This window comes from Lontra canadensis, unplaced genomic scaffold (assembly GCF_010015895.1).
Source record: "Lontra canadensis isolate GAN:19392208 unplaced genomic scaffold, GSC_riverotter_1.0 scaffold23, whole genome shotgun sequence".
Lineage (NCBI taxonomy): Eukaryota > Metazoa > Chordata > Mammalia > Carnivora > Mustelidae > Lontra > Lontra canadensis.
The window spans coordinates 11,700,703-11,716,207 of NW_022631017.1; positions in this window are offsets into that span (position 1 = coordinate 11,700,703).

A 15,505-nucleotide genomic window follows, 5' to 3' on the forward strand; every position below is an offset into this window, starting at 1 on the left:
CTGCCCACTGACACGGAGTTCGGTCCTCTGAGCTGGCCTTCAATGCCCCCAAGCCACCCGTCTCCCAGGCCTCTTAGCTTAGAATCACCTTTTGGATGATTCCCCAAGGAGTCGGAATTGTGCGACCTTCCGTTGTTTTCTTCCCTAATGAGTTATCTTTAAGCACCTTCCAAGGAATATCCCCTGCATAAAACAGAGTCCTAAGGGTCTTGGGTTTGGCTCTTTGGATGGCACAGCAGTGTGGAGTCTTAGAAAGTGATTTCAGATTCTTACCTCACTCCCCACCATCCCCCCCTCCCTTGCTCCTCCTTCCTTGACTCATATTACAGATGGGGTAAATGGAGGCCCCAGGAGGTGCTGGCTGGGGCTGAGGGGGAGACCCAAGGCTCTGGCTGCGGCCCCACCCTCCCATCAGCTGCTTGTCCTTGTCTATGCTTCCCTGGGATGTGTCTGAGTGTCAACCATGGTCATAATGTCACCAGAGCCATTGCAGAATGCCAACAGCTGCAACCCCTAGGCCCCAAATCCTGGTGGCCCCAATCTTGGAGCTGAGGAGGAGACCACGTCTTCCTTTCCCCACACTTGGTGGTTTCTAACAACCCTGCCCTTGCTGGAAGGAAAAATTGTCCATGTCTCCTCCTGAGTACATGAAAGCAGCTCAGGGCTGGGCTTAGGAAGAAAATGGGGGTGTGTATGAGGATGTCACTAGCCATGGTAACAGATAAACTCTCAAACTGATTTTTTAAAAGATTTTATTTGTTTTGAGAAAGAGAGTGAGTGAAAGTGCAAGAATTAGGGGGAGGGGCAGTGGGAGAGGGAGACGCTGAGCATGGAGCCCAAAGACAGAGTTGGATCCTAGGACCCCGGGATCATGACCTGAGCCGAAGGTAGATGCTTAACAGACTGGGCCACCCAGGTGCCCCTCAAATTGATTTTCAAGACAACCCAAAGACATTTATTTTTCCCACACACATGAATACAACTAAGGTGTTCTGGTTGGCAAGTAGCCGAGCTCCATGAGGTGATTTGGGGATTCGGGCTCTTTCCGGCCCTTGGCTCTACCATCCTCTAGGACATCAGGATCTCTGCTTCCAGCTGGAGGAAGGAGGAAAAAGGCCTATGCATTTCTTCACATCTGGCTCTGAAGTGACATGCAACATTTTCCACCCATATTTCATAGGTGAGAATTTGTCATGCATCCCTGCCTAGATGCAAGAGTCTATGTTGTCTCTGGATAGGGGCTCAGATTGGTAATGACCTGCAGGCTGTCTCTGCCATAGCAGGGGACAGAGGCACATCAGAGCCCCTCGCTCTGTCTCCCATCTTCCTATAAGAGGATGTTTTCCTGCCGAGTTTCTGGATCTCACCACAAGAGGAACAGTGCCACCTCTGAGCTGCATTAACTTGGACCTCAATATCTTCATCTGTAAAACGGGTGCTTTCATATCCGTGATCTTCCAACCTCCCTGAGAGTATGAAAAAACATGAGGTAGGCCTGATGTACCTCTGTTCCCAAAGGAGGAAACCAGGACACAAAGAGACAGTGTGACTTGTCTAAAGCCGCACAGCAGGACCCAGTTTCCCCTCTGGTACACAGGTTTGTTTTGTTTTGTTTTGTTTTTACTAGTCAACATCAAAGTCTGCTGAGAACACTGAAATGCAGGAAAAACCCTTACTCAGCAAATCCATCTGAAAACTGCCTGAGGGCCTAGGAGGATTACTAAGAGAGGGACTTTTATTGCCTGAAATGAGGATATAGAGACCCTGACAGGTTTTTGCCCAGGGTTTGTGGGACCCCGCCTGGACCTGACCTGGTGGGGGATGGGGGGAGCTTGCTGTGGGAAGACTTGAAGAAGAACCCACTCCTCCTTTATCACCCTGTAGAGGCCAGACCCCCCATTAGAACTTGTTCCTTTCAGCTCAGTGTGCCTCAACCTACAGACTGGGAGGAAAGGGAACCCCCTTCTGAAAAATGTTCAGATCCCACAAGCACACGGGCTTTCTCTGGAAGAAGACAATAAACAAGGACTGTGTCACCCACATCCAGGGGCTGTGTGGACTGCGTCCCCTGGAGGTGTGCTGTGTATCGCCTGCTTGCCCTCCTCCCACCCCCCGCCCCGGGAAGGGGGTTCTAGGAAGCAAGGTAGGTTTATTCCTCATAATATATTTTTTGTAATAGTCAATATTACGATGAAAAAATATATTCCAATGTCTGGTCCTATCTGAACCTCTGGAATTAAAATTGGGCGAGGGGCAGCCAGTGACACAAGTTCACAGGTGTTCTGAAAAATCTTCCCGGTGGCTGAATCATCCGCATTCTCCACCCTCACAGCTTTGGGAACCCGGATGAAGTCCAGCCAGTCTCCTCGGCTCTAGAAGCTCTGGTCAGACCTTTCCACCCGGGTGAGCATGAGACAAGTAAGGGTGGGGGGCAGGAGGGGTGCGCAAGGCTGGGTGGAACAGAAGGCTGGCTTTCCCTTTCGGGGCCGTCAGCACCCCCACCCCTGCAGCCCTGACCCGCGCCCCCACCCCAATGTGGCTCTCTCCCTTCCCCACCCCCGCTCTCCGCCTCCCACCCCCACCCCCACCCCCGCCTGCCCCGGCTCCACTCTCCCCCGTCCCCCTCCCCCCTCCGCCATTCCCTTCCCGCTCCCGCCGCAGAGCGTCGCGTCAGCATCTCCGGAGGCCCAGCTCAGGCTCGGCCTTGCCCGGGCTAGTCTTTTGTTACATCATCTCCTTGGCCTTGCCGGTGCTAGGGGAGCGAGCCGCCCACTCACCGCTGGATACAACCGGCTAATTATATCACCCAGAGACCCGGGGCGGCAGCGTGTGGGCATTTTTTCAGCTGACCCAGCCTGTTTCTACTTGCTCTGCACGATTGTTCTTGATTTTTCAAAATAATAATAACCACTACTAACCAGGAAAAAAATCGCCCGGGGCTGCGGAGCCGGCTCCTGAAGCCAGAGCCCTGGGCCACCTGCTGCTCCCGGAGGGAGAGACGCACTCAGCGTTCCTAGTTTACCAAACTAAGAGCAAGTGTCTGGACTCCCAAACCGGGGCTCCGTGGTCGAAGTGGCTCTGAGGACAGGATACGCTGGAATCAGCAGAATCAGAAAGACAAATATTGTTCTGACGGCGCCCACTACGGTAGCACCGAGATTTCAGTTTTTCCAAATCTTTCAGATTCTATTTGTAGTTTAGTCAAACGTGCAGAGAGTTCTGCTTTACCATAATTTCCTGTATTTATTTTTGTTAGGAGACGATGCCTTCACATGGTTCATAGTCAAAAGATGCGAAATAATATGCGGGGGGAAATGTTGCAGCCTATCTCTGCCCTGCACCCAACCATTTCCTTCCCAGGCGCTGGGGCAGAGATAGACCATCAACGTCCAGGTCCAGTCCTTCATCCCAAACCCTTGGGGACAGATCGGTTTCCGAATCCAGAGCTTTTCTGATTTCAGACAGATAAGGACAAACATCTACATGTACTCAGTTACGCCCCCTTCCCCCACCCTCTCTATAGGTTCTGTATAGGATGACTCATAATCCTGGTTTGAGCACTGAAAGTTCCAGCTCTGCTCAAGGAACTCTGTCAGTCCCAGGAAAACAGGACGATAACAGAATAAACAACTACAAATGTCTTCACATCCTTTTAGGTCTGGTTTTGCTACCACGCAAATTTGCCACAAACCAAAGAAAATACTTGGTTTTCAGAGATTTTGGATTTGGGGATTGTGGAAGAGGGACTGTGGACTTGTAAGCAAGTATGCATAGATTCCTATCACCCACCCAAATAGAAACCCAGTGCGGGGCACCTTGCTTCCCCCCCCCCTCAGTTTATCTTACATCAGTCCGGAGAAGGACCCCCATTCCCTTGACCATTGCACGGTACTACATCATGTGGTTGGAGATTTTGGCTGACTCCACAGTCTTTTGTCATTGCAAACATACGTAGTCTTTTTTTTTAGAGGAATATTTTCCATTATTTTTAAAGATTTTATTTATTTGTCAGAGAGAGAGCGCGCACTCAATCTCAAGGAAGGGGAGAGGCAGGCCAAGGGAGAAGCAGGCTCCCTGCTGAGCAAGGAGCCCGATGTGGTTCTCTGTACTCGATCCCAGGACCCTGAGATCATGACCTGAGCCTAAGATGCTTAACCGACTGAGCCACTCAGGCATCTGACACACGTAGTTTTAGATTTGGCTAACTACATGGTACATAGCTGAGGAAGAGCTAACTTCACTTCTTTTTTTTTTCCCAATTAAAGATATTTATTTATTTATTTATTTATTTATTTGAGAGAGAATGAGCGGCGGTGAGAGGTGGAGAGAGAGAGAAGCAGACTCCCTGCTAGAAGGAAGGAAGGAAGGAAGGAGGGAAGGAAGGAAGGGGCATTAAGAATGATTTTGTCCCGAGCAAGGAAACAACATATCTTCAGACCTATTGTACTATTGTTCTCTAGAGAAACAGAACCAAATTTTAGAGACGTATGAAATATATAGGCAGGTATCCCTCCCTTTTCAAAAGTCTGTCCTACCGCACTTTGTTTTTATGAAAGACCTACATTTGTACCTGTTTTTGCTAGCCAAGAGAAATCTGAAGAGGACTATCGCTTTTATGAAAGAGGCTAAAAGTGAAAACAGCGCTCTGTGTTTGTTCTACAACCTGTGGTCACAGAGGCCGCGCGAGGAAGCAGCGAGAATGGCGCCACCAAGCTCCTTCCCTGGGAACTACACTCAGCTGCTCAGCATCAAGCCGTCCTAGCTTTGAACGGTGAAAGTTTGTGCCTTATCTCAATTTATTTTATGCATCCACTAGCAAGATGTGTCCTAACATCATAGAAAAACCTAAGAAAGGTTTATCGGGGGGTCTGGGAACCCTAAAAATTTTCTATATAAGTTCGTGGAAGTTGCTTCTTTGCTTTATGCCATTTCAGTTTATAAAAGTTTGAATAAAAACTCTCTACTTTCTCGATATATATATACAGAGACAGGCAGACACATGCTTTTGGGGAACTGTCGAGTCCACAACGTAGGGCAGGCTGGCAATTTCAGCAAGAGTCCATTTACAGTCTCCAGTTGGAAGGCCCTCCAGAGGCTGAATTACTTTCTTGGAGTGGGGGTGGGAGCCTCAATCTTTTCTCTTAGGTCTTCAGCTGACTGGAGGATTCCCCCTCCCCCGCCACACTAAAGAGGATAATCATCTTTACTCAAAGTCTATTGATTTAAATGTTAATCACATCTGAAGATTTTATTTATTCTAAGAGAGTGTGTACAAGCAGAGGGAGGGGCGGGGGTGGGGGAGAGAGAGAATCTCGAGCAGACTCCTCACTGAGCACAGAGCCCACCATGGAACTTGATCTCACCATCTGAGATCATGACATGAGCTGAAATCAAGAGTCAAACGGTTCACCCACAGAACCATCAGGTGCCCCAAATGGTAATCACGTTTAAAAGATACCTTCTCAGCAACTTCTAGACTGCTGTTTGACCAAACAGGTGGCTACTGAGTTGATACAAAATTAAACATCGTTCCTATTTATTACCCCAACTCTTCAGCTTTGAGTGTTTGTCCAGGACACCATGTGAAAGTCCCCCACCTTCCCAGCGTTAACAGTCACAGAGGAGATAAAGCTGGGGGACACAAAATGATCACAAAGACTGCGAAGCATTCAGTATGGAATCAGTTGCAAGGTTGTGAGCATGGCCTGACAAAGTCCCCTCAAACACAGTCCAGAAAGCCAGAGATACACTGGAAATTCATGCCTAATACTCAGACAAGCAAGCTTCCTCTCCTGTTGCTTTTGCTCATTTTTAAATTATAACATAAATCTTTAATAAAGTGGCCCAGCCGAGCAGTATTAATGAAGCCTACATATAAGGAGAACACGAGCTCTCTATAAAGAACGCAGGTATGATAGGAATCCTCTCTCCCTGACCTGTGACTATTCATCAATTTCAGCTTCTGGAAGTCTCCAGACTTAACACATTTTCCCAGCTAGACCTGTGGTCAAATTCCTAAGCTGCCAGCCACTCTGGGATTTCAGAGGCTTTTTGTTCCACAGAGATTCGAAAAGCCTTCCAGCTTCACTTGTCTGCCAGGGGCTTTGCTCCAAGAACAAAGCCATTTTCTGCTGGTTTTCCTTGAGAACAAAACAGACCCAGAGTGTATGCACGCATGCATCCATCCATTCATTCATTCATGACATTACCACAGGTAGAGGCTCTGTCTGCAGGAAGAAATAGAAAGTAGTATGCACCAGTCACAAAGGAAAACAGCTTCCCATGGACAAAAATCCCACCCAGATAGTTCTCAGTGACCAGGCCCAGTTAGAGAAAGGCACTGGATTTTATCAGAAGTCTGAATTAGGAGCCCCCTTCCTAAAATGAAGGGAGGATTCAGGTGGGGCTGAAATTTATGTAATGATGGAAAGAAAAAGAACACACAATTATAAATATAACATTGTCAGGCCCTTCCCATGCAAATAAGTCCTGAAAGCCTCCCTTCATCAGCTTCATCATAAATCTACAGTGTTTATAGCTAAATAAATCTCAGGGAGGTAGTAGTGTATGTGCAAGGACTGGCACCATGGGAGGTGGGGTACAGTTTTAAAACTTAAAGGACCAGGATGCTTGTGTGGCTCGGTCAGTGAAGCATCTGCCTTCAGCTCAGGTCATGACCTCAGGCAGGGTCCTGGGATCGAACCCCCCCCAATCCTCTGGGCTACTTGCTCAGCAGGGAGTCTGCTTCTCTCTGCCTCTACACCCCCACCAAAATAAATAAGTAAAAATCATTAACAAGAAAAAATAATAAAACAATAAAACTTAAAGGCCAGAATAACATGGGCTGCAGGAGAATACAAGAGAGGCCAGAGAGAGTGGATGGGGCTATCCATCCTCAGTGCTCAGCTCAGCTCATCTCATGTACCCTGGACCCCCCCACAACTGGCTCTACCTGCAGCGCTCTGATTGGTGGTGCCCCCATCCCCGCCTCCCCAGTGGGAATAACAACAATGATAGTATTATAGCAGCTGACGCTTATTAAGCGTTTCCTATGTGCCAGGCACGGTTCTAAGCACTTTATCCATAGCTACTCAGTGAGTTTTCCTAACAACTCTATGAACCATCACTTTCATCCCCACTTTAAAGACTAGGAAACTGAGGTAGAAACAGAGATGAAATCATTTGCCCAAGCCAGAGAGAGACAGAACACGGATTTGAACCCAGACAGGCTGGCTCCAGAGGCAAAGCTCTTATCCACTAATAGCAATAACAGCTCACAGTTACGTGGCGATTAGCTACTGCCAGCTGCTCTTCTAAGGGTTCACGTGGATCAGTTCAACTAATTCTTACAGGTATTATTATTACTCCATTTTACAGATAAGGCAACCAACGCACAGAAAGGTCAAGGCACTCGCCCCAAGTCACACAGCTAGGAAGCTACAGAAGAGGGACTTGAACCCAGGCAGTCTGGTTCCAGAGGCCACATTTTTTGTGCACAGAACTGAATCCCTGTGCTATGACTGTACTTAAGGGTAATCTGAGAACAGCGGTCATGGCTTAGATTTCTCTGCATTATGTGGGGTGCCAGCACTGCAGAATTTAATAAGCACTCTGTAAGGGTTCAGTGAGTCTTCCTTCATCTGAAATAACTCTTTCTGATAGGGACAACAGTCATATTCCAAGTTCATTGTAGAAAATCTGGAAAATACAGAAAGGGTCCAAGAGGAAATGCGAAGTCATCCTCCCTAGAGCAAGGATAACCACGGTGAACTTTTTGATATCTTTCCAGCCAGTGTTACAAAATAGGAACCCCATTCTACCTCCTGTTTTGAAACCTCCTTTTTTCTCACTATCAATATATCGCAAACATTTTCCCATGACCTTACATTTTCTTCTGCAACTTCCATAGAGGAATAACCTATGATTGTTCAAGTGTTCTGATTGGGGTGCTGCCAGCAATGAGCCAGAGTGACCCCCACAATAGCTCTCTCCCATCAACCTCCCCATCCCCCACATTTGCCCACCATATACATTTGACCTTCTTTTACCCCCCCCCCCCCCCCCCCCCCGGAAAGCTCATGGCATTCGCTCTGACTCTTGGACCCAGGGTCTCCTCCACTCCTCCCAAGGGTGTGTCCCCATCTTCTCCATCCTGTCCCCCTACCCCTAGGATCCTGTTTTCCCCTCTCCAAGTCACTCTGCACTTTTCTCACTTTTCCCTCACCCAGGATCAAACTTCTCCATCCTGTGCCCCATTCCCACAGGATTGCTAGAAATAATCCAGTCCCATCGGCAAGCTGGTGTTAGGCAATGTCTGTTGCAATGCACAGAGTGACAGGAAAGACAACAGCAGCTAGGCGGTCCTGGAAGCTGCAGTGGGGGAGTCTGTCTTGGGGACACTGGGGGCATTTGGAGCAGGGGCCTTCGAAGCACAATGACTTTACCTAAACGAGATCTCTCATGGTGTGATTTCAAGCTACCAGACAGGGCCTGTGAGAGCTATTTTGGTGCTGGGAGCTCTTTTGATGTACCTTAAACCCCAACAGGGAGGCGGAGGCCTAATCCACCCTAAGGGTGGGGCGGCCTGGGCGCCTTGCCCCATTAGGACGGAATGAAAGGCTTTTGAAGGCGGTGGCTCAAGACAGGTGGCTTCTTGATTGTAGCCACAGTGTCTCAGCCAGGATGGGGGAAGGAGGGGGGCTGTGTAGACAGCTGGCAGGAGGGGGAAGCCTGGGTGGGGTGATCTGGGAGATGGGGCTGCTTCCAGCCTTGCTCTGCCTGACCTATGCTTTGTGACCTCAGGCAGCTGCCCGTGCTACTCCAGCATCACTGTCATAATAGCACCTATGCTACCTACCTCACAGGTTTTTTAAGATGAGATAACTTCAGTAAAAGTGTTTGGCCAAGGGTAAAACCCCAATGTCAGGTGTGGTTAGACTTCTCCCTCCTTCCCTCCTTCCTTTCTTTTCCTCCCTCCCTTCCCTTTCCTTCTTTCCTTCCTTCTCTCCTCCTCTCTCTCTTTCTTTTCTGAAGGTGCAGAGAGCTAGGCATTTCCCCCCAGCTGCATTTCCCTTTACAGACAAGTCAGAGGATGGAACTTAGCGCTCAGAGAGCCACACCTGAGTCCTCTTAGCTCTGGGCTTCTGCAGCCCCCATCTCTCTGCTCCTAGAGAGTGTGTGTGATTATTCATATTAGGTGGGTGTACTGTGGATTTACCGGTACATTGGGGTCTTGTGTGTCCTGTGCATGTTGCTGAGTGTGTGAAGCTGTGCTATGGTGTATGTGTTTGTAAGATGCGTGGGTTATGTTTAGGACTTGTGTAATGTGTTGTTTTTAGCATGGTGTGGGTAGTATGCATGTCGTTTGTGTGTAATCATGTGTTTTTTTTTAAATCAGAGGTTTAAGCTTATATTTTGTCTTTGGTGTAGTGTGCAATGTACACATGTCATCTATGTGAGGAGGGAACGTGCGTTGTTGTGCGTGATTAGAGTGACTCGTGTAATCTCTGCAAAATACATGGTGTTTGGGGGCGCCTGGGTGGCTCAGTGGGTTAAAGCCTCTGCCTTCGGCTCAGGTCATGATCCCAGGGTCCTGGGATGGAGCCCCGCATGGGGCTCTCTGCTCGGCAGGGAGCCTGCTTCCCCCTCTCTCTCTGTCTGCCTCTCTGCCTACTTGTGATCTCTGTCAAATAAATTAAAAAAAAAACAAAACATGGTGTTTGCAGCGTGTGCTTGTGTAACTGGTGTGCTAATGTATGTGTTGCGTGTGCTGTGTCGTGTGAATTATCTCTTCCGCGAGCTGAGCAAATACTGCGATCGGCGTTGGGGATTGACAAGTGCCACCAATATGCACATGCCCCTTGCTGCGGTGTGCGCATGCCCCGAGTGCCATGATGCGGGACCTTCGTTCAGAGTGGGGGAGAGGTGTGTCAATACGAGGGCCGAAAGCAGAGCCTGCTGTCGTGGGAGGAGGTGTGTGCTAGTGTTATCTGTGCCCAGAGGGCGTGCTGCCCCTGGGGGCTGCGCGGTAGGAAGGGGGGGCGGGGCCGGGGTCCCAGGGACCTGACGCCCCATAGAAGACTTCACGCTTCTGTGGCCGCCTCCGAGCCCATCTGCGGGGCATTCTGGGAAGCGGGGCCACGCCCACCGCAGGGGCTGCTGGGAAGCGGCGCAGGCGGGCGCTCTGGAAATGCACTGGGTCCCTGGCCCTGGTGGTCTGACCTGGTGGGGGCTGGGCGCTGTAGCATCCCCGGGGTGACTACATCGTCCTACTTAAGGACGGCTCGTGGTCGAGCTCCCTGCCCGCTACCTGAATTTCCTTGGTTAGTCCTCACGGCCCACCACCGAGGGGAGTTCTCCCCACCGCCCAGGGGAGTGACCTGAAACTCTGGCAGGTGAAGGACCCGGCCCGCACTCGGGTCCCTTACGCCCCAACTCGAGGCACATGAAGCGAGAAAAACGCCATAGGGAAGTGGAACTCTCTGCAGAGCGTAAACCTGATTTCCCCCCAAACCTGCCGCAAGGTACTGGCCAAAATCTCTCCTGATACCTTTCTGAATTTCTAGCCCATGATGGAAAGGGAATCTAGGTTAAGTACCATAAAAACAAAGTGGGAAGAATGAAGATGTTGGAAAGGCTTGTGAGGTAAAATAGGATACTTCCCAGAGTGTCTATAGTTCAATAATAAAGAAGCTGATTATCCAAAATTATGTTTAATACCCATTGTGGAGTGAAGAATTAACATCTTTCTTTGAACGCCACATGGTCATAGTTCACATTTACTTTTGATGGGTTCTATCTCCTCCATTTTCTCCTCCTCCTTTTTCCTTCCATCGTTCCTCATTCCTTGCTCTTCTGCCATATTTTCCTGTGTATTCGCTCTACATTAAGTTGAATCATGAAATATCCCCTAACGTAGATCAAAACTAGTTAAATATTGGCAATTTCTTATGTTCAACATAATACATTTTGGAAAGTTTTTTTTCTGTTTTACAGCACGAATTATTTATGTTTGATTAGAGTTGCAGAAGTCCTGAGATTCTCACAGATTAGAGCAGCTTGAATTTATGTATTAGGGCTAGAGGGGTGGCTTGTGATGGACTGGGGCCAACTAGTCCTGGCTCCCCAGGTGATTGTTAAATATTTAAGAATTTTGCAAGCCAATTCCCTTGGTAGCTTGAAATTGACTATGTAGGGTGTATTTACACTGCGGAAATTGCCTTCCCTCCCCACCCTTCTGGAATCCAGTTTACCAACACACTGTCTCGTCTTGGGCCAAGTGAAGTCACAGTGAAATCAGCTTCCCCAGGACCTGATAGATCCTCAGATAGAAATCGAGACTGTGGGAAGAGTGGAATGTATGCTGGGGAGGAAACGAACAAGCTCAGTGGTTGTGGGAGAAAACATTGAAAACTTGGGGATGAGATATCCACAGTTCATATTTATAGTTCGCTTTAGTTAATATTTATCAAGCATTTACCATGTGCCAAGCACTGTTTGAAGCACTTTTTCATTTGATCTCCACAATGACTTTATGAAGTGGATATCATTAATTTCCCTATTTTACAAATGGAGAAAATGAGGCTTGGAGAGGCTAAGCAACTTGGCCAAGGTCATACAGATAGCAGTAGAGTTTGGCTTTAACCCTAGGCTGTTTAACACCAGGACATATGCTCTTAACTACTATGTTACGCTGCCTGTATTCTAGCTGGTAAGTTATGCTGCAGTAAAACCTCCCAAATCTCATTGTCTTTCAATAATAAAGTTTTATTCTTGCTCATGTTACATGTTGGCTATGTGTCAGCTGTGGTTCTTCCCATGTCTTGTTCTGGGACCCAGGCTGAAGGAGAAACCCCTATGTTGGCCTTTCCCCAGAGAAAAGAGCAATTCTAGTAGTAACGTGATAATTCTTAAGATTCAAGTAACATGTAGCATACATTATTTCTCATCACATTCCATTGGCCAGAGCATATCATATGGCCAAGCCTGACTCAATGGAGACTGAAAAATAGATTACCCTCCCCCCAGGCATTGCAAGTCACATGGCAGGCATTCTTGGCAGTGAATAATTGTGAGCTATTTTAGGTTAGGTTCCCCAGAAGTAGACTCTGAGTCAAGGATTTGTGGGTAAGTGATTTACTATGGAGTGTTCCTAGGAGAATCCAGAAAAGGAGTAGGTGAACAGAACAGAGAATGAGACAAAGCTAAGTAAGGGTATAATATCAGGCAAAGTCCTGGGCTGAGCCTCACTCTGCAGGGGATTCTGGAGTATAAATCATGCCTCAGAGTCTATCCCAATTCAAGGCAGGGAGCAAGGCTTTCCTGTTTCCACAGGTGTCAGTCGTTGGCTAAGGGCTGGTCCCAGGGGACATAAGAAATGAAGCAGTTCTGGCTTTCCAAACCTGGGTGAAGTAGCCCGGGAGCAGTCCCTTAAAAAGAATCACAGATGGGCACCTGGGTGGCTCAGTGGGTTAAGCCTCTGCCTTCAGCTCAAGTCATGATCTCAAAGTCCTGGGATCAAGCCCTGCATCAGGCTCTTTGCTCAGCAGGGAGCCTGCTTCCACCTCTCTCTCTCTGCCTGCCTCTCTGCCTACTTGTGATTTCTCTCTCAAATAAATAAAATCTTTTAAAAAAAAGTCTCAGGTGTGTGGCTCTTAGAAACAAGGTCACAAAGAAATCAAGAGAAGGACCAGAATCTGAAAAGAGATCTGAGCACCAGTAAGGTCCACTAAAGAAACATTAATGCCGTTGGCCACACTGCCTCTACCTTACACTGTCTTATTTCTACATCAGAAGCATGGCATTGTTTCTTCTGGTGAATGGCATGCCTTTGATGCCAGGCAAAGAGAGGGTCCACCGTTTGCTCCACTTGGAACAATAGCCACTGGGTAGTCATCACTGCTCTTTCATAAGCCAGTATAGTATTTGATGACCACAGGTGTCCAACACTGAAATCTTTACAGAGTGAAGAAAGATGTGTGTAAGACTGCAAAGCTATTCTGGCAGTAATCACCCAGGGTTAGCACAGCCTCCATAAGTTAAGAGCGCAGTGTCCAAATAAGATTGCGCTACTCAGACCCCAACTGCCAGTTCAAGGGGTCCCCAGACCATCCTCACTTCTCACCAACTGGCTACAAATTCAGAGGTTCCCATGACCACTTCAGGATCCTTAATTTGCTACGATGATTTATAGAACTCAAGAAGGGGCTATACTTAATCATGGTTTTGTTATAAAGAATGCAGATCAGAACCAGTCAAATGGAGAGACTCATAGGTGAGGTCTGGAAGGGTCCCGAACAGAGACTTTTCATGCCCCCTTCCCTATGGAATCAGGACATGCCACTTTCCCAGCACATCAGCAGGGCTGCCCACAATCTTTGTTGGAGTTTCATTATATACACGTGACTGATTGAGCTAACTCTCCAGCCCCCTCCCTTCCCAAGAGGAAGTTGGACTAATATCATATGGCTAAAATACCCAACCCCTTAATCACGTGGTTAGTCTTTCTGGTGTGAACAGCTCCCATTCAGCATCACTCATTAACATAAACTCAGATGTGATCTAAGGACCCCACCATGATTAACAAAGATACTCCACCAGAAAAAATGGGAAGTGTTTAGAAGCTCCTTTCCAGGAACCCAGGACAAAGACCAAATTTTTTATTATATAACATATGTCATCAGATTAGAGAATCCTATTAAACCCTGAGCAGAGTTTTTTTTTAATATTTTTTAAAAGATTTTATTTATTTATTTGACAGAGAGAGAGAGAGCTCACAAGTAGGCAGAGAGAGAGGGGGAAGCAGGCTCCCTGCTGAGCAGAGAGCCTGATGTGGACCTCGATCCCAGGACCCTGAGATCATGACCTGAACCGAAGGCAGAGGCTTAACCCACTGAGCCACCCAGGCGCCCCGAGTTGTTTTTTTTTTTTTTTAGTTTATTTTTTTTTAGTAATCTCTACACACAACTGGGGGCTTGAACTCATGACTCTGAGATCAAGCATTGCATGCTCTTCCAATTGAAGCAGCCAGGTGCCCCAAGAAGAATTTTTTTTTTTTTAATTTCACAGGTGGACATATATATAAGAGCAAATACAGTACACTGAAGGAAAAAAAAAAAAATCTTAAATGCAGCCAGGGAAATAAGACAGATAACTTACGAAGGACCCAAAATAGATTTTCAGGAGACTTCTCTTCAACAGCAATGGAGACTGGAAGATAATGGAATGATATCTCCAAGAGAATTCTAAGGTAAGTTGCTTAATGAAAGGTAGAACATAAAATAATTGTAGGATACTGTAGTAATATTTATATATCATCATGAGGGAAAGTTAATGTGTTACTGAAGTTATCAACTATTTAAAAACCAAACTGGGCACCTGGGTGGCTCAGTCAAGTTGAGCATCTGACTCTTGATTTCAGCTCAGGTCATGATCTCATGGGTTGTAAGTTCAAGCCCCATCTGGCTCCATGGTCAGTGGGGAGTCTGCTTAAAGATTCTCTCCCTCTGCCCCTTTCCCTACTCACATATGTGGCCCCCCATTTCAAAATAAATAAATAAATCTTTAAAATTTAAAACCAAAACGGGGTGCCTAGCTGGCTCAATTTGTAGAGCATGTGACTCCTGATCTCAGGGCTGTGAGTTCAAGCCTCACATTGGGCATAGGGATTACTTAAAATCTTTAAAAATTTTTGAAAATGAAAATAAAAATAAAAACATTATTTTAATGATTTCTGATGGAACTCATTCCAAAGTATATCATTGTACCCTTCACTTTTCTTTCTTTTTAAGATTTTATTTATTTATTTTATTATTTTATTTATTTATTTGACAGAGAGAGAACACAAGCAGGGGGAGCTGCAGAGGGAGAGAGAAAAGCAGGCTCCCCATTGAGCAAGGAGCTCAATACTGGGACTCGATCCCAGGCTCCTGGGATCATGACCAGAGCCACAAGCAGCCGCTCAGCCGACTAAGTCACCCAGGCATCCCTCCATCCTTCACTTCTTAACAGAAGGTTCAGATTCAACATTAACACTACTCCTTAGTCAACACTAATGTGTTAATGTAGACTCCTTAGTCTTAGACTCCTAGGAGTTACTGAGGTCTGCTAGGCTATTTGCATCTGCATTAAGTGGTCTCACACTGGAGTGCCTGGTTGGCTCAGGTCATGATCTCAGAGTCCTGGGATCAAGTTCCACATGGGGCTCCCTGCTGAGCAGGGAGTCTCCTTCTCACTCTTCTTCTGCCTGTTCCCACCGCCACCCCCCGTTTGTGCTCTCTCTCTCAAATAAAATAAAATCTTAAAAAAAATAATAAATCATCCCACACTGTTATGCTCTATGCTTCTGTTTTTTAATAATTCTGTCTCACTGAAACAGTTTTGTTGAGACTTTTGATCTGTTGCTGCATTTAATATGCATTTGTTTGATTATGGGTTGAGGGCTTTCTCTATCTTACTAAGTCTATAGCTCACTTATATAATCTGGCAGACTATTCCATAAGTGGGC